Consider the following 23,626-nt stretch of genomic DNA (forward strand, 5'->3'; position numbering starts at 1 on the left):
ACAAAAAAAAAAAAAAAAAAAAAAAAAAAAAAAAAAAAAAAAGAACGTTAAGCCACCTTCACATTGAAGCTAAAATTTTGTGTTGGAATCACACTTATGGTTGCCACAACCCTCTTAGTTTTCCACAAAATATATAGCTCGGCTGTGTTGGCCCAGACTCACCTGCCTCCTCTGCCAGCCATTGCCTAGATGGGGTTGAGCAGATGCAGGTTGTCCCATGTACTGACGGACTGTCAGAGGCTGCCCAGAGCCCCGTGCTGAGAAGGATGCTCTCAGGGCTCAATGGGAAATAGCTCCTAGGCCAATTAACCATGTCTGCTATGGGTGTTGAGAGGAACAGCATATGCCATCCACTCTTGCTCCCCTGGGCCCCGCTCCCCACTTTGCTTATAATCACACAACTTTTATAAAATGATGACAGCCTCCCTCCTCATGCTCAGCCCACACTTAAAATGTCCTCTTTCTTCAGGGCACAAAGCCAACAGGTAGCCATGCAAGTAGCTATTGACCCCACTCTGCCCTGCCTTCCCTACATTTGAGTCTGGTCTGGGAGCTCAGGCCTATGTTCTAGGACCAAAAGTGGTGACTCTCCTGTAGGGAGGCTTTAAGAGGTCCCCTGAGCCTTAGGTTTTTCCTAATCTCACAGATATCTGATTGTTCCCCAACTGGCCATATCACCATTCTCTATTTTACTGGGGTTGAAAGGATCTTCAGGCCACTTCAAACATGAGTAAAGCCATCGATGCCATGCTCAGTGACCTCAGTCTTCAACTGCTTCTACCCTAGCCCACATTGTTCTAGCTCCAAAGGCTCCCACTTCAGTCCAGGCACCTTACCCCCCCATCCAGAGAAGTGGTGCTACATCCTGTTCCTCAGACCAGAAGCCTCTGCATCATCATGGATGCTTTCCTTTCCCTTGCTAACTCATGCCTGGCCAATCCACATCCCGTTTGCACCAATGTGGGAAATGACAGGCGCCCATGAGGCTAACATACTTCACATCACCATTCTCAGATTCATAGAGGTGAGCCTGGTACCTGCAAACTGCCCCCATCCCTCCTCCCTGGGACCTGATGGATTGGCTCAGGGGTCAGCCTGAACCCCAGCTGGACCATGCAGTGTCCCTTCCATGGAAGTGAGAGAGAAGGCTACACAAACTCAAGAGCTGTCATGGCCTTGCTTCCACCCCCCACCTCTCCACTCCCCACACCCCACCTTCCCCGCTCCCTAGGCACATGGGGAGGCAGAGGAAACCAATCTGTAGATACAAAGGAGAATGCAGAAGGTGAAGGAAAGAAAGGAAAGAGGAGAGACAGACGGCCCTGGCAGTAATGCTTCTCTGCCCAGGGTTCTGTCAAACACCACTGTGCCTTAGTAAGAAAGCCCCATTGTGCTTAAATCAGCATTTGGGTATCTCCGATTTAAGCAACTACAAAAATTCTAACCACAAGTTCTCCCAATTCTACAAGAGCGATATGGCTCAATCTGAGAGTTTGTTTCCTTCTGAACTGGCCCCATCCAGGATACTACCCTTCACACCTAGATGGTTGCAGTAGTCATCTAGTTATCTGGTTTGTCACTTTTATAACATTATTGTTTTTCTAAAATTAATACCCAGGAAATAAACATGAAACATGAATGTAATTTTCCTACTCAAAGACAGTCCAAATTCCCCATACTTACATTCTTAACTCGTTTGCTCACTATTCGAAGTTCTTGTAGATTTCAAAAGCATGCCCAATAGTCACTACTCTTAAAGTAACAAAGAAGGTGATACAGCAGATGCTGCAAACTGGCTCATTCAATGTTCATTCCAGCCCCTTCTAGTACCTTCCAATCCTGAAGAGGCTGGAAAGTAAAAGACTGCATTTCCCAGATTCCCTGCTTCTGGAGTTCTGGGTGCATTTAGTTTCCACCAATCAGTATATATATGAGGATTCTATGGAACTGAGTCAGATAGAGAGAGAGAGGTAAGGAGTATGTTTCCTCTCCTGAATTCAGAGAGAAAAAGAATGATGGTTCTGGAAGTTCTCTCAGAGAAGTAAGGAAACCCTTAGTCCATATAGTCTCCCTTCTCACTGGCCCAAATTAGACCATGTAACCATAACTGCATCCATTGCTGTGGTGAGTGGATGATATTATGTCAATTAGTGTAAGCCTGAGGCAGAGGTGTCCCCGCTCCTAGAGCCAAGAGTGGGGACATTTCCCTCACCACACATGTAAGCCTTATAGAAGAGGTGAACACTGAGATATAATCCCAGATGATGGCAAATAAAAGAAAGATGTTGGAATGGGAAATACCATGACTGCTTCTTCTCAGCTATAGTCTAGGCCCCTCCAGGGCAAGAATCTAGTCCAGTAGTTCTTCCAAAATGCTTCAGTAATCATTAATTTCTGTTTCCACTGGGCTTAAAGTGACATTGACTAGCAGGTATCTGTCACTTTGTTTTCCTCTTTAGTTCAAATTGCCTCTCATCTGTGGGGGCTATGAAAAGTGGACAGGGGCGATCTATGAAAGTGTCAGTTAGAACCCAAGTCTGTGAATTCCCTTTGGTGAATAAAGCATCATCTGTATTTTCTATGTTAGTGACAGTCTAGGAGTTGCTGTCTTCAGTGGAGTTAATGTTCCCAGCATATCTCATCATGATGCCAGCTGTGTGCCTTCACTAGAAAATAGAAGTGAATAGGCTCCAGCAGCCCCTACCCTGGGTAAGCTTATACTTTGATGAGGAAGAGAGTCATTTACCAAATAAACACATGTCATTACTTATATGCTAATTGCAAGTGCTCTGAGTGCCAGGAAGGAAAAGCATGGTCACTAGAAACACCTTATGCCTCAGTCTTTCCCTGTGAATATCGTACTTCACTTCCTTGGACCAGCCGCCCCCAACACATATCTACCTTGGGCATCATTTCTGAGGCTGCATGGCCAAGGCCATAAATCTGTGCCCTTGTTTAGCGTGGCATGTCCTCTCCCTCTAATCCAATCTTCCCTCTGTGTGTTCTCGGTGCTCGCTCATTCGGTTTGACAGCTATTTAATAAACCGATCTGCTTGCCTTTGACATGAGGCAGAAGTGGTGGGTGTTGAAGAGCTGCGAGGCCCTCGTGGACAAGGAAGCCCTTTCCCACTCAACACTCTTCCAGCTCAGTACAGATAAATTGTGGAGAACTGGAAATTAACCCAAGCTATCTTCTTTTCTTAAGAAAAAAAAAATCACTGGAGACCCAAGAAGCAGAGCAAGTACCATAAGTGAAAGAGATGGCAGAAGAAATCACATTTCCTGGCTCCCAGGGCATGGGTGAACCCAGATCAGGAGCCTGGGAGCCTTCCTTCAATCTAGCTTTTATCACTTCAAAGCAGAAGGTCTTAAAGGAATGCCCTTTATGATGGATTCTGTCTTCAAAAACATGAAAGAAAGGGCATATTTTCTTAAGCCCAGTTGCTGGAAGCCAAGCAATTTCTCCGAGGTGCTTGGGTTGCAAATCTCCGTAATCAGGATGCAGTTTAGTGTGGCAGAAAAAGCANGTGCTTGGGTTGCAAATCTCCGTAATCAGGATGCAGTTTAGTGTGGCAGAAAAAGCACTGGTTCCACAGTCAGCAAACCATGCCGGGATTCTGGCTGCCTCTCACAAGCTTTATGACTTTGGGTCATTTTTCTCAGCTCTCTGACCCTCAGTTTCCTTCTTTATAAAATGGGCATGCCATTCACCTCACAGGGTGGTCATTAGGATTAGATGAGAAGGCATACGGGAACACTCATGGTACATAATAGTTGCTCAAAGAATGGTAGCTAATTTTATTGTTTACTGATCATACTGAAAAAAAAGCAAATCTGCTACCCATTCCCTCTCCAAGTAACTATGTATTCCTGTTTGTTATTGGTGTATCATATAGAATATGTTTACTTGCATTGCACTTGCATTGGTGGAGCCCATGATCTATTTCCTCTATGTTTTCAACCTTGATCTTAGGGTGCAATATCATTTCTCACATTCTAATGTCTCTTTAAACAAGAAATGGAAGATGTACAAGCCAGGTCTGGGTTATTTTTGAATAGGAAGTTTAGACCATTGGCTTAAGAGTATGCAATCTCCCCTGAGAGTGGATGTGTCTCTCTGGCTGGGCCAGTCAGAGCAGATGTGGTTTCAAGACTAAATCTAGGTGGGTTCAACAGCTAAAACTGAGAAGAGCCAAGGGGTTTGAGTCCAAGCTGTTCTTCATGGACCAACAATGGTTCAAGGTAGAAAGTGAAGTTTGGGTGGCAAAATCCAGGAGCAATGGTTATGCCAACTACCAAGTATGACAATTCCAATTATATGTTCAGGAATTCGGAAAATGATACTGGGTGGTTCCAGGAGCCCAGAGAGTCTGCAGCAAGCTGGACTAGGTTCAGGGCTCCAATTATTATCTGTTCCTTATACACTGTAATTCTAACAGGTAGGCCATGGTTGTTTTGGAGGCTCCTGGGCATCAATGTCAACTCCCTAAGTCAAGACCTTATGTTATCCGACAATTTCTGAAATATCTATATATTATTCTTTCCTCGTTGCATGGTTATCTGAATAAGTAGCCAAAAGGAAGGACTGGAAAAACTGAGTGACTGGGAGAATTACTACCAAGTGACTGGGAAAATTGCTGCTGAATATGAATGCTGTGGCTTTGCAGAATTGTTCTTTCAAGGGACTTGGCCTATATTTCAGTCAATTGTTTCCATGTCTGAGAACAGTCAGGAATCTTGAATTTTCACTGGGGTTGCTGTCCACAGGCTTCTGACCATTCATCCTTGACTTCTTTTGGTTGCACATATTAAGTAATGCTTTTGTTTGTTGCCCAACTCTGTCAGCCCTAGGAGCACAATATTCTGTCAACTACCTCCATCTCTCCGTTGGTGTGTCCTCAAGGCCACCACTCTGCCTTTGCTGCTTATTGCAATAGTTGTGCCCACCTTGCTTCTGATGGTTAAGAGCTGCCACCTGCCCTCTACGATTCTGGGATCTGGTCATCCTCGTTGCTCTCAGGAGCTCAGTTTCATATTCACATCTCCTGTTGGAAGCCCTGGTCCATGAAGACAGTCACCATTGAGCTGCATGACAATTCTAGCACATTCTCTGGGCCCTCCTCCCAAACTTGGTCAGTTGGTAAGTTTCCTGGCCTTATGAAATATACCTGTTCCAGCATACCCAATTCTTCCAGGCTTTTGATTCTTTCCTCCCTATCTGCCACGGCAGTTCTGCAGGTGCTCCTTCACTTAGTGGAGGCCATCACTTTTCTCAAGCTTCCAATAGCCATTCTAGCAACCCATTAGCCCTGACTTCAGGATCCTTGCCCAGGTGTTAAATCCTAGATACTGGAGAGTTCCCCATACTAATACACTCTTCTGTATCCAACTTTATTTCCTCCTCCTTTGATCCTGCACATGCAGGGCCCATGCACACTTCCCAGGACCCACCAGTACATACTAGCTAGATCCAAGCTTTGACACTTGTTATCGGTCTTATTGCCAGTAAGGGGGACAGTGTGAGAGGCAGTGGGATCCTGAGTGAGGACAAACATTGTTCTGTAATTATTTCACTTGTGCTTTTCGCATGATCTTCAAGCAAGGGGAGGGGTACTATTTTCTAACAAGTAACAGTGAGCCACTTACACCAAGTGGGTTCAGGGTTATTTAGGCACTCAAGATTTTCATAGCAGATATTTCACACCCAATTATCAGGGTTTCTTTCCTTCTGAACCAGAGTTCTGGCCTTTGGGAGGGAGACTTGCTAGGCTGAGAAGTCAAACTTCTCTTAAACCCACTTCTTATGAACAGGTGGTTAATCATCCTGAGCTGGTTATAATCTTCAAAGAATCCATGCATGCAGCAACAGCCACTTGGTGCCACAGTCTTTGTGGTTACAACTTTTCTCATTCCACTCAAGTTCACCAACTAATATGTCCCCATCCACTGATGTCCTAACCACATCCACCACCAGTACAAATTGTAACCATCACACCACGCAGCCTGCTAAGGACTGTTCATGCTCCACATCCCACTAAAAACAGGATCTCATTGACAGCCCTGGCTGTTTATCTAGCCTTAAAATCCCATTTTAAATTCCACGTTCTAGGACCAATTGTAGTTCCATCTTCTAGAAACAAATGCTGAAGTGGAAAATTATGTGCAGAAAGTTTACTGGTATATACTCTCAACAATAAACCTGTAAATAAATGCAGAAGGCTGGATTGGAAAGAGGGAGAAGCTAATCCACAATGATGCTGCAGCTGAGGCTTTAGCTAATTCTATGAGGAGCTTTGGAGAAGGAATGGCTCTTCGTAGTGTCTTAAAGTGAGGCAAGCAGGGCAGGTCTTGGAATCTCTGCACTGGACAGTTATTTGTTATGGCCCAGCCCTTGCGAGGGAAATGTCTGGGCAAGGCAGTTCCCTGTGGCCAAGGGCAATGCTCAGTCGGAAATGCAGGTGTGGGTTATCCTAGCAGCTAGGGAATGGGCATGTCAGCCTTGAAGAGGGCAGCCAAGCAGAGCACCACAGTATCCACTTCATCATGTAACCAACATCTCACTTAAGATATAACACATTTCTGTCACCCTAGAAAGTTTCTCAGACCATTTGTTGTCAACCTCCAGCCACGCAACCTCCCACCTCCCTACCACCAAGAGAAAACCACTGTTCTAATTCTATCACAATAGGTGAGTTTTGAAAGTTCTTCAACTTTATATAAATGAAATCACAAAGAAAGTAATCTTTTGAATTTGGGATATATCTTTTTTAGATTTAATCAGACTTTTGTGAATGTCAGTTTTTGAAATTGTTAGTCATATTCCATTGTATGAATGCACCACAAATTGTTAATCTGTTTACCTGTTGATTGACATGTTAGTTATTTTCAGTTTCTTGCTAGTAAGAATAAAACTGTCATAAGCCTTCTTGAACAAATCTTTGTATGAAAAAATGTCTTCATTTCTTTCAGATAAATATCTAGGAATGAATTGGTGGCTCATAGAGAACATGTGTTCTCATTTTTGTTGTTTTATTTCAAGTCACTTTAAACAAAGTGACTTTTTAAAATAAAATTGAATGTGGCCGGGCGTGGTGGCTCACGCCTGTAATCCCAGCACTTTGGGAGGCCCAAGTGGGCGGATCACGAGGTCAGGAGATCAAGACCATCCTGGCTAACACTATGAAACCCCATCTCTACTAAAAATACCAAAAAATTAGCCAGGCGCAGTGGTGGGCACCTGTAGTCCCAGCTACTCAGGAGGCTGAGGCAGGAGAATGGCGTGAACCCGGGAGATGGAGCTTGCAGTGAGCCGAGATCACGCCACTGCACTCCAGCCTGGGCAACAGAGCAAGACTCTGTCTCAAAAAAGAAAAAAACAAATTGAATGCATTATATACACTCTATATAATACACCAATAAACTATTTTATTGAGGTATAGTTGACATGCAACAAATGGCTCATATTTAAAATGAGCATTTTCGTCATCCTCTCCAAGTTCCCTGTATTCTTTGTAATCACTCCTGTCTATATCCCCATCCCCATCCCCCAAGCAACCACTGATCTGTTTTCCCTTACTATAGTTTGTATTTTCTAGAGTCTTAAATAAATGGAATCATATAATATATACTCTTTTGGGAGGATGTTTTTCTTTTTCATTCAACATAATTTTTCCGAGATTCATCGATGTTGTTGTATGTATCAATAGTTCATTCCTTGGGAATGTGGTGTTTTTTGTTTGTTTGTTTTTTGACAGAGTTTTGCTCTTTTGCCCAGGCTGGAGTGCAGTGGCGTGATCTGGGCTCACTGCGATCTCCACCTCCCAGGTTCAAGCGATTCTCCTGCTTCAGCCTCCCAAGTAGCTGGGATTATAGGCACCCACCACGCTCGGCTAATTTTTGTATTTTTAGTAGAGACAGGGTTTCGCTATGCTGGGCAGGCTGGTCTCGAACTCCTGACCTCAGGTGATCCACTCATCTCAGCCTCCCAGGGAATGTGTATTCTTAACAGTTAAAGAACTGATCAACAGTCATCCAAAGTAATTGTCCCCTTTTGCACTCCCACTAGTAATATATGAGAGCTCAATTTGTCTACATCCAGTTGACACACTTTTGGTATCGTCAGTCTTTGTAATTACAGCCATCTTAGTGATTGTAAAGTGATAACACACTGTAGTTTCTCATTTGTATTTTCCTGATGAATAATGAAGAGTTTGCATGTGTTCCTAGACAATTTGTGTGTTTGGAAAATGTCTACTCAAGTCTTTAGCTTTTTTATTGTATTGTTTGTCTTTTTATTATGATTTGTTGGTAGTTCTTAATACACAAGCATACCTCAGAGATAGTGGGTTTGGTTCCAGATCACCACAATAATGCAAATATCATAATAAAGCAAGTCACACAAATTTCTTGGTTTTCCAGTGCATATAAAAGTTATGTTTACATTGTAGTCTACTAAATGTGCAACAGCATTCTCTAACAAAACAATTTACATACCTTAATTTAAAAATACTTTATTGCTAAGAAATGCTAACAATCATCTGAGGCTTCAGTTAGTTGTAATCTTTTTTATTTTTGCTTTTATTATTTTAAATTGACATGAAACAATTGTACATATTTATAGGGTATAGTGTAATATTTTAGTACATATATACAATGTATTATGATCAACCAGAGTAATTAGCTTACCAACCACCTCAAACATTTGAGTCATAATCTTTCTGCTGTTGGAGGGTCTTGCCTCAATATTGATAGCTACTGACTGATCAAGTGACTGTGGCAACTCCTAAAAATAAGAGAGTAAAGTTTGCTGCATTGATTGACTGATTTCCCGTTCATGAAAAATTTCTCTGTAACATAAGATGCTGTTTGGTAGCACTTCACCCACAGTAGAACTTCCATCTAAACTGCAGTTAATCCTTTCAAAGTCTGCCACAGCCTTACCAACTTAGTTTTGCATTTTAAATTATTTGTCGTCATTTTAACAATGTTCACAGAATCTTCATCAGGAGTGGATTCCACATCAAGAAACTACTTTCTTTGCTCATCCATAAGAAGCAACTCCTCATCTGTTCAAGTTTTATCCTGAGACTGCAGCAATTCAGTCACATCTTTAGGCGCCATTTCTTGCTCTAGTTCTCTTGCTAGTTCCACTACATCTGCAGTTCCTTCCTCCATTTAAGTCTTGATCCCCTCAAAATCATCCATGAGGGCTGGAATCAACTTCTTCTAAACTCCTGTTAATATTTGTGATGGTTAATATTAGGAGTCAACTTGATTAGATTGAAGGATGCCTAGATAACTGGTAAGGTATTGTTTCTAGGTGTGTCTATCAGGGTGTTGACAGAGGAGACTGACATTTGAGTCAGTGGACTGTGAAAGGAAGACCCGCCCTCAATGTGGGTGGGCCCCATCCAATCAGCTGCCATTGCAGCTAGAACAAAACAGGCAGAAGGTGGGATGAGCTGGCTTGCTGAGTTCTGGCTTTCATCTTTCTCCCATGCCAGATGCCTCCTCCCATTACTCCTATCTTTGGACATCAGATTCCAGGTTCTTTGGCCTTTGGTCTCTTGGATTTAAACTAGTGGTTTGCTGGGGGCTCTCAAACCTTCAGCCACAGACTGAAGGCTGCACTGTTGACTTCCCTGCTTTTGAGGCTTTTGGACTCAGATTGAGACACTATTGGCTTCTCTCTTCCCCAGCTTGCAGATGACCTATCGTGGGACTTCAGCTTGTGATCGTGTGACCCACCTCTCCTTAATAAGCTCCCTTATATATAGACATATATCCTACCAGTTCTATCCCTCTGGCGAACTCTAATACGATGTTGATATTTTGACCTCTTCCCCATGAATCACAAATATTTATGAATCACAAATATTCTTAATAGTATCTAGAATGGTCAATCTTTTCCAGAAGGTTTTCAATTTACTTTGCCAGATCCATCAGAAAAAATCACTCTCTATGGCAACTAGAGCCTTACAAAATGTATTCCTTAAATAATAAAACTTGACAGTCAAAATATCTCCTTGGTCCATGGGTTCATTAGTTGCAGATGGATGTTGTGTTAGCAGGTGTGAAAACAACCTTAAAGTCCTTGTACATCGTCATCAGAACTCTTGGGTGGCCAAGTACATTGTCAATGAGCAGTAAGATTTTGAAAGGAATCTTTTTTTCTGAACCATAGGTCTCAACGGTGGGCCTAAAATTCAATTATCTATGAACAAATGTGCTATGAACAGATGTGCTGTCATCCAGACTTTGCTATGCCATTTCTGGAGCCCAGGCACAACAGATTTAGCATCATTCTTAAGGGCTCTAGGATTTTCAGCGTGATAAACGAGCACTGGCTTGAACTTAAAATCAACAGCTGCATTAGCTTCTAAGAAGAGAGTCAGCCTGTCCTTTGCAGCTTTGAAGCCAGGCATTGACTTATCTTCTCTAGCTATGAAAGTCCTAGTTGGCATCTTCTTCTAATATAAAGCTGCTTTGTCTATATCAAGAACTTGTTGTTTAGTGTATTTACCTTCATCAATGATCTTAGCTAGATCTTCTGGATAACTTGTTACAAATTCTACATTAGTACTTGCTACTTCACCTTGCACTTTTATGTTACAGAGATGGCTTCTTTCCTTAAACCTCATGAACCAATCAACCTCTGCTAGCTTCCAACTTCTGCAGGTTCCTCACCTCTCCTGGCCTTCATAGAAGTGATGAGAGTTAGGGCCTTGCTCTGGATCAGGCTTTGGCTAAACGGAATGTTGTGGCTGGTTTGATCTGCTATCCAAATCACTCAAACGTTCTCTATGTCAACAATAAGGCTGTTTCACTTCCTTTTCATGTGTTCACTAGAGTAGCCCTTTTAATTTACTTCAATAGCTTTTCCTTTGTATTCAGAACTTGGCTAACTGTTTGGCACAAGAGGCCTATAGCTCTGAACCTATCTTAGCTTTTGAGATGCCTTCCTCCCTAAGTTTAACCATTTCTAGCTTTTGATTGAAAGTGAGAGATGGGCAACTCTTGACTTTGAACACTTAGAGGCCATTGTAGAGTTATTAACTGACCTAATTTCAAAATTTTGTGTCTAGGGAATAGAGAGGCCAGAAGGGGGGGTGGGGAAGGAGAGAGAGAAAGAGAAAGAGAGAGAGAGAGATGGGGAAACATCTGGTTGGTGGAGAAGTCAGAACACACACAACATTTATCAATTAAGTTTGCCATCTTATTTGGGCACAGTCTGTGGCACCCCAAAGCAATTAGAATGGTAACATCAAATATCATTGATCACATAGCACCAGACACGTATAATAACAATGAAGAAGTATGAGATACTGCAGGAATTACACAAAATGAGCTCATGCTGTTGGAAGCATGGTGCCAATAGACTAGCTCGATTCAGGGTTGCCACAAACTTTCAATATGTAAAAATCACAATATCTATGAAATGGAATGGAGCAAAGTGCACTGAAACAAGGTATGCCTGTATTCTGGATGCAAGTCCTTTATTAAGCATACACATTGGGATATTCCTCTCAGTCTTTGGCTTTCATTTCATGTTTTCAATGGTGTCTTTTAATGAGCAAAATCTTTTAATTTTGACGAAGTCCAATTTATTATTTTTATTCTTTTATGGTTAGTGTTTTAGTGTCCTGTCTGTGGAATCTCTGCTCATCCCCAGGTTGTGCAAGTATTCTTTATTTTCTTCCAGAAGTTTTATTGAATTAGCTTTTAAGTCAAGTCACTCTTAATGCCACATACGGCTATTCAAACATAAGAAATCTTTGGTAAACGTGACCAAGCAGTGGAGTACAGAAAATGCGAAGGAGGTGGCATTGGGCAGGGGCCTTGAGGACCACAATAGCAATGTGGCACCCAGCCCGGACAATCAAAGTCTCCCAAGTGCCAGGGAAACGTCCTCCTCTGCAGCTGTAAACTTGAAGCTTCTCTTCTCCATTAGAGCCAGGAAGGCCAGCTTTGCCTTTTAAAAAGGGGACCTGCAAATGGAATTCACACAGTGCCATGACCCTTGATGTGCAGTGTGGCAGGCTGTGGCAGGCCAATTTGCTTCCACAAGCACAACGCACATTCACAGCTGAGAGCTTTCCTCTCCTGCCCTTTCACACCCGCCGCTTCCAGCAAGGCCTCAGCCTCCTCTTCCTGACAATGTTTTGATATGTTAGGCTGAGCCTCTACAAGGTCTCCAGCTCATTTTTGGCTTCTGAACACACTTCTTTGGTCTTGTTTTCAAGGAGGTCAGCTTCAATTCTCTGTGACTCTGGCTTCACTCATTCTCACTTTTCAAGATTGAATCCAGGAGGCTGGCTACTGACTCTGTAGCTTCGTGTCCTGTGGCCTCCAACCCCCTGAAGCTCCTCACTTGACTTTTATATCTAGATCCCTTTCAGGATAAGATGAGGAAAGCCTGTACCCTGGAAATTGCCAGCCCCGTCTAAACTCTATTTACAAAAAATCGGCCCAGCCCTCAGTCCTTTGCTGCCTGGGCCATGATTTGTACCTTGTGACACCTGAGTCACAGATGATTGGGTCCATGAAAGTCACATGACCAAAGATCACATGATCTGGGAGCACCAATAAGAGGCTAGACAGCAATCTTCCATTGGCCCAATGAAAAGGTAAGGTCCTCGTATGATCAAATTCTTTCCCTTGAGAATTTGAACTAAAATACCTGGAAAGAATTTGCCAAAATGCAGTTGGAGGGGAGGCAACATATAGCAAGAAACAGGTTAGGTGGCTGGAAAGTGCCACGTGTAAGTCTAAGCAACAGAGGAGCAGAGACACTGAGCAAACAGAGGAAGCTGCAAGGTAGAAAGAACAGAGCACGGAGCAGATAGAGTCAGAGGTACCAGGAGAAGATGCTGGTCTTACGTATGCCTCAGACCCCAGATCCCACAAGCAGCCTTCGGCCCTGTTGTGTTCCTACTGTCAGCCTTCACAGCTATCAGGTATCTTGTGAGGATCTCTGTTTTCATCACCAAACAAGTTTGACAGAAACAGGAAGAGAAGAGGGGTGAGGCAGTGAAGAAAAACAAAATGAATCTAAGTAAAGTGAAGATGGTGGTTACTGATCACTCCCCAGCATAAACATTTGGGGACATGTTTAACATGACCTCACTCCATTTCCAGCAACACCCTTTCATTCCAACTTGCCTGTGAAGGTCAGTGAGGAGACGCCCACTAGACCTGTGAGGAAGGTAAATGCATTTTCGATGAGCTGGAAAATCTGTGTCATTGACGAGTGGCTCCTGCCTTATCCATTTTTTGGATATTTTAAAACCAAATCTTTTAAGTGCTTACTTCAAGGAGTGGAGTCCGGTTGGGCAATAAGAATTCAGAGGAACTGAATTGTGGCTTTTGAAAATCTCTGTCTGGCTGCGATTATTGGACACTCTGTAGCATCTTTGCAAAATTCTGCAGTGTCAATCCTGAGAGTAAAGTGCTTTTTGTAAAAACCACATATTAAGGGAGTGACATTCTGATAAAGGCAGTGGTCACTTTATGCCCACAGAGCAACACCCACAGAAGATGGGTATTTTCTAGATTGTGCTAAAGGAACACAGATCACAGCTACATGGTTTGGATGTAGTCAGCATTCCCACTCAGTTATGTGCACGAGCCAACCACAGGGATGAAGTCAGTGAAGTTTATCACACACACACACACATACACACACACACACACACACCCTCTCCTTGAAAATAGAGGACAGATCAGAAAGGCTCAGCAACAACTAGTTCATGGGAATTAGTTATTCAGCAAAAAGCTTACCACTTACTATGGCTACCTCAGCTGACAGTAAGAAAAATCACAGCAGCAATGAGCAAGGAGTATTCTATCCCGTCTAGGATACTTCATTTCCTTAGTATAGGACTAAATGAGGAGAAAGGCTTCAAGGTTAAAGTAAAGGATGGCATTTGAAAGCACAGGTAGATAACTGAGACTCACAGAATCTTCTTCCTGGGTGTGAAAAGTATCCCATACTCAAAGAAAGTTTGAGCTGGAAGAAACTTAAGCAAACCTAGTCCAAGTCCCTTGCTTAACAGGTAAGGAAGATGAGACACAGAGACCTTTGTGCAAAAGTAATCATTGGTTCTAAGTTTTGGGGCAGAGATTATAGATAATGGCATTCTGTATAGCACTGAACACATCAAGACAACTACTGTGATAAAAATCACAAAACATAGGTAAAGAGCACAGAGGCCCAAGTCAAGATTGAATGTCAGCTAGTGGCTCCCAGCCGAACATAATTAAAATGTTTGTTTATTGTGCTTCTGTTTGAAAGTCGATATCCCAAACTAGTTTTTGTGTGTTCAAAGTGTGTGGAACAGTCAGCAACATTTGTGTCATGGGAAATGTCTCAGCAATGTAGAATCTTGGACCCCAGCCTTGACCTGCTGTCTCACAGGCAGGTCCCCAGGTGATGTGTGCACAGGATAATTTGAGCATCCCTGTGTATTCAGTTTTTAGAGCTGCTCTAACAAATTACCACAAACTTCAGTGGCTTAAAACAACAGAAATTTATTCCTTTAGTCTGAAATGAGGGTGTCAGCTTTGTCACACTCACTCTGAAGGCTCTAGGGTAAGGGTCCCCAACCCCCAAGCCACAGACTGGTCTGTGGACTGTTAGAAACTGGGCCACACAGCAGGAGATGAGCAGCAGGTGAGGGAGCATTACTGCCCGAGGTCCGCTTCCTGTCAGATCAGCAGGGGCATTACATTCTCACAGGAGCACCAACCCTATTGTGAACTGCACATGTGAGGGATCTAGGCTGTGTGCTCCTTATGAGAATCTAATGCCTGATGATCTGTCACTGTCTCCTATCCCCCACAGAGATGAGACTGTAGTTGCAGGAAAACAAGCTCAGGACTCCCACTGATTCTACATTATGGAGAGTTGTATAATTGTATAATTATTTCATTATATATCACAATTTAATAGTAGAAATAAAGTTCACAATAAATGTAATGCATTTGAATTATCCCAAAACTATCCTCCCACAACTCCTGGGTCTGTGGAAAAATTATCTTCCCTGAAACCAGTCACTGGTGCCAAAATGTTTGGGGACCACTGCTCTAAGCAACAATTCTTCCTTACCTCTTCCAGCTTCTGGTGGCTCCAGCAGTTCCTCAGTTTGGGCTGCATTTTTCCAATCTCTGTATCCATTCTCACTTGGCCTTCTCTGTGTCTCAAGTCTCCCTCTGCCTTTCTTTTATATGGACTTTTGTCATTGGATTTAAGGCCTTCCTGGATTATCCAGGATGATCTTATTTTGAGATCCTTAATCACATCTGCAAAGACCCTTTTTCCAAATTAGGGGACATGCATAGGTTCTAGGTGGACATATGTCTTGGGGAGCCACCATTGAATTCACTACGGCATTATAGGGGTCAGTGAGGTACACAGTCTCTAAGATTCAAGGGCCTGTTACAGGGAAAGAGAAAGGACTAGATGTCACATTGTGGGAGATGAAGTTCTGCTCTTAAGCTTCCCCTACTTGTTTTAACTCATTCAGCAAAGTCTTCATGGCCTTTAATTGTGGGAGAAAAAGAGTGGAGACAGAAAAGGCCAGAGAAATTCTTTTGCAGAAGCCTCCCTGAGTCCTCATTGGAAGAAGTGCACAGAAGACAGTAAATTAATTCAGCTTATCCTGAAAAGCACTGTTCTCTGGCCGCGAGATTAAAACCACACAAGCATTAGAAGTTGGTCTAAAACATATCTCTTTTCTGTCAGCAAAACATTCTCCCTTGCCCTCTCTGTCTAGGGCCCCCCTCTTCCTCCCAGCCCTTGCCTCCCCACTGCTGGTGCTCAGCCACTCCTAGCTGGGGTCAGCTTCAGCCTGGGAGCATATCCTGCAGAAGAGCCTCCTCTGGCTTCCTCCCCATCCCCACGTCTAAGGGCCCGGCCTGTCAGGCTGTCTGGACGCAGGTCTCTGTGCTAATTAGGAGCATTATCACTTTGCCAAGAACACAGACCCAAGAAAAAGCCTCTGTGAAATGTCCTGGACATCAGCGATCCCGACTGCAGGTGGCTGAACTCTGGCATCTGCCTGACAGCACGCCGCCTTGGTGCTAGCAAGACCTGAAAGCTACGGAGTTGTCCCAGTGCTGGGGAAAGGACTGCATCTCCCTTCAGAATTGCATGAACCAGTCAAAGGTTGATAAAACCCATATAACATAGGTATACATATTTTTAATTGTGGTAACATATACATAAAATAAAATTCACCATCTTAACCATCTTTCTTTCTTTCTTTCTTTCTTTCTTTCTTTCTTTCTTTCTTTCTTTCTTTCTTTCTTTCTTTCTTTCTTTCTTTCTTTTTTGAGATGGAGTTTCATTCTTCTTGCCCAGGTTGCAGTGCAATGGTGCAATCTCGGCTCACTGCAACAATCATCTCCCAGGTACAAGTGATTCTCCTGCCTCAGCCTCCCAAGTAGCTGGGATTATAGGCTCCTGCCACCACGCCCAGCTGATTTTTTTGTATTTTTAGTAGAGATGGGGTTTCGCCATGTTGGCCAGGCTGGTCTCAAACTCCTGACCTCAGGTGATCCGCTTGCCTCTGCTTCCCAAAGTTCTGGGATTACAGGCATAAGCCACTGTGCCCGGCCCCATCTTAACCATTTTTAAGTGTGCAGTGGCATGAAGTATATACCTACATTCTGTTGTGCAACCACCACCAGCATCCATTGCCAGAACTTTGTCACCTTCCCTAATGGACACGCCATACCTACTAAACATAACTTCCCATTCCCTTCTCCCCCCAGCCCCTGGCAGCCACCATTCAATGTTCCATCTCTATGGGTTTGACTAAGTAACTCATGTAAATGCAATCATGTAGTATTTTTCTCTTTTGTGTCTGGCTTGTTTTACTTAGCATGATGTCCTCGAGGTTTACGTTCTAGCATGTGTCAGAATTACTCTCTGTTTTTAAGGCTGAATAATACTCAGTTATATGTATGGGCCATATTTTGTTTATCCATTCATCCATTGGTGGACACTTAGATTGCTTAGGGCAAGGATTCTGTAAAATAAATATTTACTTTAAATTCTGAAGTCCCTTTAGCAGGAGGAAGGAAAAGTCTAAAAGGCCTAAAACTGAGCATTGAACAAAAATAAGCCCATCTTTGACATCCACTGAGAACAACTTGCCAAATTTGGAAAAGGAAAAAAGAAATCACCTTCCTTTTTAACTCTTGCAGAAAGCCCCTGGCTTTTCTAGAATGAAGGGAAATCTGGGCACTCTGGGAAACTCAGTAGTTTGGTTGGCTGAGTTATGCCATTTGTCCAAAGAGTTAAATGAAAAGGCAATAAGCTGCATTTGCCATTCAAATGAGACTGGATTATTTGGATGGAGTTTTGAGAATTTTAAAGTGTGCCTCAAGGTCTTGGTACAGTTCTGTAGAGATGACGGGGCAGGGTAGGGCAGGGGTTTGCTTGAGTTACTGATTCCCTGAAGTTGGGTCCTCCGTGAAGGGACCTCTGATGCCTGGTCGTCCCAGGCACATAATTTTAAAAACACTGATTTGAGTATGAAGTGGAAAGTATACTGCCCCTACTATTGGATACCTTGAAAGTTGCTCTAAAATTATTTTCTTAATAAAGTCTTATTTACTTCATTATTTTTCTTGCTTTTGTTAAAACTATCAATATGTTTTGAAAATATTGGGTTACTGAAATTCTCGTTGATTAGATAATGGGTGAAAGGGATGCTATTGTGCAAAGAGAACAAGAGATGTCTTTCATTTAAGGAAAAAGAAAATTATACATTGTATTTATTTTTCCAATGGATAGTTTCTATTGCTCAATTTTATTATTTAAAAAATATGTGAAAAGGAAGGCTCATAAATGCTAGGACAAATAGTAACTCAAGTAATGGGGATTCCCCAGGGGGCGATTGGCTGCATTCCATCTTGGTGAGAGAGATACCTGTGGGATACCATAAGCAAGGGAGGCGTGACTTCTGAGTGGCCGGTGTGAGTGGTCAGGAGGGTATTGAGTCTCAGACTGATGGGCCCTGGGAATACTAAACCAGTGCCTTAGCATGCCCGTGAGCCTAACTACCCACAGTGGAGCACAAAGCTGGGAAATACAGCCTCCCCACCCCGTCGATCATACTGTGCTAAATGCACAACCAGACAAACTTAGGCAGTGTAGTTTGCAGGATCCAGAACCTTCTAGGATTTAGATTCCTACAGCTCCATGTAACCTCCCTTCTTCTATTTCTTCACCTATAAAATAGATATACATATGCTTACCACCCACCCTGGTAAATGAACCCAGATTTGCCAAGGGCTTGGCACTTTCTACAAACACCAAAGTACCTAATGACTCTGCCAGCTCTGCACTGAAAAGAAAAATCATTGATGTTATGAAATGATTCCTGAGGCACTTGAAGTGGCAGTCTGTCTGCAAAGATCACAGGGCACTTGGGGCCTCCAAACAACATTATGACCATTTCAGCTGGGCCCCAATTGTCTCTTTTAAAGTGAGCTGCCTGGGACCCAGTAGTATCCAGTGGCTAACAGCACTGAAGCCAGGAGCTGAGGCTGTTAGCACCTATTTTCCGCCTTCAAAATAAACCAGAAAACTCACGTTCCAGCATGGAATTTTACATAGAGGGTGAATAGTTGGTGGTCTTGCTGGTGGTCGCCTTGAGTTATCAAGTTCCAAAATAAAGGAAGCAGGACAGGAAGGTAAATATTAATCTTGGGAACCTAATCTGAAGACCGCTGATTCTTTCTTCCAAGGGGAATGGAAAGGCATTTCTACCTATGTCTGTCTCCCCAGGGTTCAGGTTTCTCAAGAAAAATAAAAACCAGAAAGAAGAGTGTCCAAGCTTCAGTGATGGAGGAATGGAACTGCTGTCCTGCAATTGTATTTACACCGTGGGCTCACCGGCTACCAGTGTTTTTCTCTCTGTGACTGGTAGAGAGGCTTAAATAAGGTCCCATCATTTGTATTTGTAATTTTTACTTTGCTTATGTATTCCTTTCATAGTAACGGCCCCAGTCCATTCTCACATCATTGCTACTTGCTAGAAATAATAATGATAATAATGACATTTATGGCTACCACTTATAGCCCTATTCCTGTCACCTTCCTACAGGCAGTACAAGCATCATCTTGCCAAAGTACATGAGCTAGACCCAGACTGCCTGCTCCACACTGTGGAATCTGAACCACCTTAGCAAGATTATCATATGAGTCAACATTGGAAAAAACATGCCAGCGTGTTTAACGGCATTGATAATACTCTGAGTGTTAACTCTTGGAAAACTTCAATACACAAAGGGAGTGGCCTTTTGGATGGCATATTATAAAATAACTCCACACTAGAGTAGCCAATCTGACACTGCTGCCAGCCTCTGTCACCCACCACCAACACACACACCATTGTGTTCTCGCCAAATCTCATGCTTTACTCTCAAATTTCCCCTAGCAGGCTACATTCTGTATCTGCTCTTAGGGGTAATGACCAAAACAAAACTAATAGTTAAAAAACTGAAAGCAACGTGGGTCAGGTGCAGTGGCTCATACCTGTAATGCCAACATTTTGGGAGGCCAAGGTGGGCGGATTGCTTGAGTCCAGGAGTTTGAGATCAGCCTGGGCAAATAGCAAAACCCTGTCTCTACAAAATATACAAAAATGTGCCAGGCATGGTGGTGCACGCCTGTAGTCCCAGCTACTCGGGAGGCTGAGGTGGGACGATGGCATAAGCCCAGGAGTTTGAGGCTGCAGTGAGCTATAATTGCACCACTGCACTCCAGCCTGGGAGACAGAGCAAGACCTTATTTCAAAAAAAACAAAAAAAAAGGTGTCCAAAAAAAAAGAGAGTCCTAGAAATAGGACGCTGTCTTGTGCTTTCCAGTCAAGCACCTGACCCATCTCTCTGTGTTACTCTCTGCTCTTGCCCCACATAGTTGGCAGGAAGTCTCCGTCAAAGGGTCAGTCTATGGTAGATTCTATAAACCATAGCCTGACGGGTCTGAGTGACTGGGCTTTACACTGGAATTTTCTGTGGCAGCCCCTTCGCCCCTATCACCACAGCCTTCCTGCCTGGCAGCTGCAGACAGAATATTCCCAATAGTCAAAGCCCAATAAGACTCAGTTCTCTGAGGCTCTGGGCCTGTCCTGTCTGATTGCTTTAGAGCCAACAAGGAAGGGTTTACTTGGCCGGCTAGGGAGGAATTTTTACAATTAAAAAAAAAAAAAGTTGTCAGTGACAAAGCCTTTAGAATTCTGGAGGATTCCTAAGGGTAGCTAATTGGAAAAACCATTTGCCCCCTTTAATGACTCCCTCCCTCCCCTTTCCCAGCCCCCAGCCTTATCCGAGAGCAGCCACCCTATCTGTAAATGGCGACCATGGAAAATGTACCCTGGCGACTTGGTGTGAAAGATAGGCAAGGCTCCTAAAAAATCTTCTCGGAGGCTTATCACCTTCTTCTGGCTCCACAGCGGGCTCGGGCTCTGGGGCTGGAGGAAACTGCCTGTCTGTGAGCCTAGACAGGGTCTCATCAACAACTGATAAGGCCCTCTGTGAACAAGCAGGCTCTGTGGGGCTTACTCTCCTCTCGAATGCCAGAGACATTTGTAGGAAAATCTACAGGGTCCAGCGACCTCCGAGAAGGAGGCCAGGGAAGCCTGCAGTGTCAGACGTGACGCGGGGCCGCCCTGCCCCCACCTGGGAAGGGAGGAATACCTGGAGGTCACGCCACAGGCCAGGGCACAAATGTCTGATGGCCAGCTGGACCATCCAGGCACTGACAATGCTGGTTTACCAGATGAATTAATCCCAAAATAAACTCCAATCTACTCAGACACAAAATAATCAAAAGCTCCTATCATCAGAATTTCTACAATGACAATGGATATTAAAATGATGCCCCTCATACTACAAGATCTTGAGGCTCCTTCTAAATCAAACCAGTTACTTCAACAAAAGGCACAGCACTGGGAAGGAAGAAATCAGATTTCATACTTCAGTTCTGCCCTCTGAATATCCATGTAGCATTAGATAAATCAGTTTACCAGGAAACTGCAAATAAAAATATTTGCCCAGTCTGGCTCTCATTATGTGAAAGAGATCTATAAATAAATGGTAGAATGCTGTATAAATAAAATATTCTTCTGTTAAAAAAATACAATTATTTAGACCATTTTGTGGCCAGTGCACCTATACACTCTCATTCTTTGAAAATTGCTAATTCCATACTATGCAACCATAAAATGAGCTCATGTCCTTTGTAGGGACATTGATGAAGCTGGAAACCATCATTCTGAGCAAACTATCGCAAGGACAGAAAACCAAACACTGCATGTTTTCACTCATAGGTGGGAACTGAACAATGAGAACACTTGGACACAGAGTGGGGAACATCGCACACCGGGGCCTGTCGTGGGGTGTGGGGAGGGGGATAGCATTAGGAGATATACCTAATGTAAATGACGAGTTAATGGGTGCAGCACACCAACATGGAACCTGTATACATATGTAACAAACCTGCACGTTGTGCACATGTACCCTAGAACTTAAAGTATAATAATAATAAAAATAAATAAATAAATGCAAAGAAAACTGCTAATTCCAATTTAGCATGGTGAATTCAGTGGGGAAAATGTGCACTGAGTTCCTGTGCACTGTGAGGACACAAAGAAAAGATAAGCTCTCATACAAAGAACTGTGATGTCAGGCAGAGACATGTGCCATAATACAGGTACAAACATATGCTAATGGGGAAACCTGGCAGGAAGACTGCTGAAAAAGTCTTGTGGAAAAAGTATGATCTGAGCAGATGTGAATGAAGGGATGGCTTTGACCAGGCATGAGCAAAACCACAGCACAGGGCAGGACAGTGAGGCAGGCAGTGGTCGGGTTGGGCTGCGCAGAAAGATGTAGGGAAGATAATGAAGGGTGGTAGGCAGGGACCAGGCGGATGGGCTCTGAATGCCAGGCTGAAGATCTTGGATTATATTAGGTAGCGTGGAGAGCATGAGACATAGGACAGACTGGAGGTGGGAAAACCAGCCTCAGGGAACCAGGTGGAAAGTGGCAGTGTGAGTAGACAGAGGGGATGCTCAGAAGCAGCTTGGGCTGTGAGTTAAATCTCTGATAACCCAGATAGGCACCATTCTCCTTCCTTTCTAATAAATAGGAGGTTACTCTACTCAGCATGCATTTCTTTGCCTGGAAAGTTCCTCAGCCTCATTGTCTGTCTTGGGCCACTTTACTATTTCAGGTGAAGCTGATTTCCTATTCTGGTTCTACATCAAGATATCACACTGGGAGAGAGGGGGAAATGGTTAAAGAATGTAAAAAGAAAAGGAGAGAAAAACAGGCAAATGATTTTTAAAAAATAAGATTTGTATTCCTACAGAAGGAAATAAGTTTACTGTACAAAATTTAGAAATCATAATTAAAGTATAAGACATGAAAATCACATGTATCCAGAGATATCTACTATTAATACTTTAATGGATAGCCTTCCAGTATTTTTTCTGTGTGTATGTGTCATAATATATATTTCTGTGTGCATATAGTTAAAAAAATAGGTCAGGGACTGTTATAGTACTACTTATGTGATCACTGCCTGGTGCATGGCACATACTGAAACTTAACAAATATTTATTAAAGTAATTGATTACATGAATAACTGAAGACATTGTTTTATAAACTAATTTTTCACTTAATTAAATTGTATATTATGGACACCTTTCCCTTTTTAAAATGGTCTTTTAATGGCTACATGATACTCCATGTCTGCATTTACCATGCTTTAATTACCCAAGCACCATATGGTTGGGCACTTATTTTAAACAACACTGTGTTAAAAATTCTTACAGTTAAAGACGAACATTTATAATAATTTTCTTAGAAAAAAATAATAAGGGGAGATTTGCTATAGCAAAGGGTGTGCACATTTTCAAGACTTTTGATATTTGGTGCTAGCTTTTGATATTTTACCCTTGCTGATTTGCCCATTAAACACATGTATCATGCTGCTTCCCACATGCAGTAGATGTAGACTTCTTTCTCTGACATGATAGACTGACAGACGGCAGATGTTATTTTTCCCTTCATCTTTGTCCATTTGATGGGTTATAAAAAAGTATATCATTTTAATTTTCACTTATTTGGTTACTATGATCTTGAATTTAGTTATACTTTAGTTATACTTTGGAGAGGGGTAGATTTGTTTGCTGTCTTATTCAGTTCAAGCTACTATAACAAATATACCATAGACTAGGTGGTTTGAGCAATAGACATTTATTTCTCACAGTTCTGGGGACTGGGAAGTCCAAGATCAAGGTGCCAGCAGACCTGAAGTCTCGAGAGGACCATTTCCTGTCTGCAGGTGGCTATCTTCTTGCTGTGTCTTCACGTGGTAGAGGGCAGAGAGAGAAGAGCAAGCTCTTTCATGTCCCTTCTTACAAGAGCACTAATCCCAGATGAGGGCTCCACCCTCAGGACCTAATTACCTCTGAAAGGCCTCATGTCCAAATGCCATTACATTGGGAATTAGGATGTCAACATACGAATTTTGGGGACACAGATATTCAGTCCATAGCATTTGCTTGTATCTTTTAATTATCTTTCTATGTTTTTATTTATTTGTAAA

The 23,626-nt window shown here is 42.8% G+C and overlaps 1 long non-coding RNA gene across 1 annotated transcript in view; it reads right to left on the reverse strand.

Annotated features, from left to right (window-relative positions):
• LOC112621748 overlaps positions 1-23,626 on the reverse strand; it is a 69,564-nt gene that overhangs the window by 28,631 nt on the left and 17,307 nt on the right. The window lies entirely within an intron of this gene.

The sequence above is a fragment of the Theropithecus gelada genome, chromosome 3, assembly GCF_003255815.1.
Source record: "Theropithecus gelada isolate Dixy chromosome 3, Tgel_1.0, whole genome shotgun sequence".
NCBI classification, from domain to species: domain Eukaryota; kingdom Metazoa; phylum Chordata; class Mammalia; order Primates; family Cercopithecidae; genus Theropithecus; species Theropithecus gelada.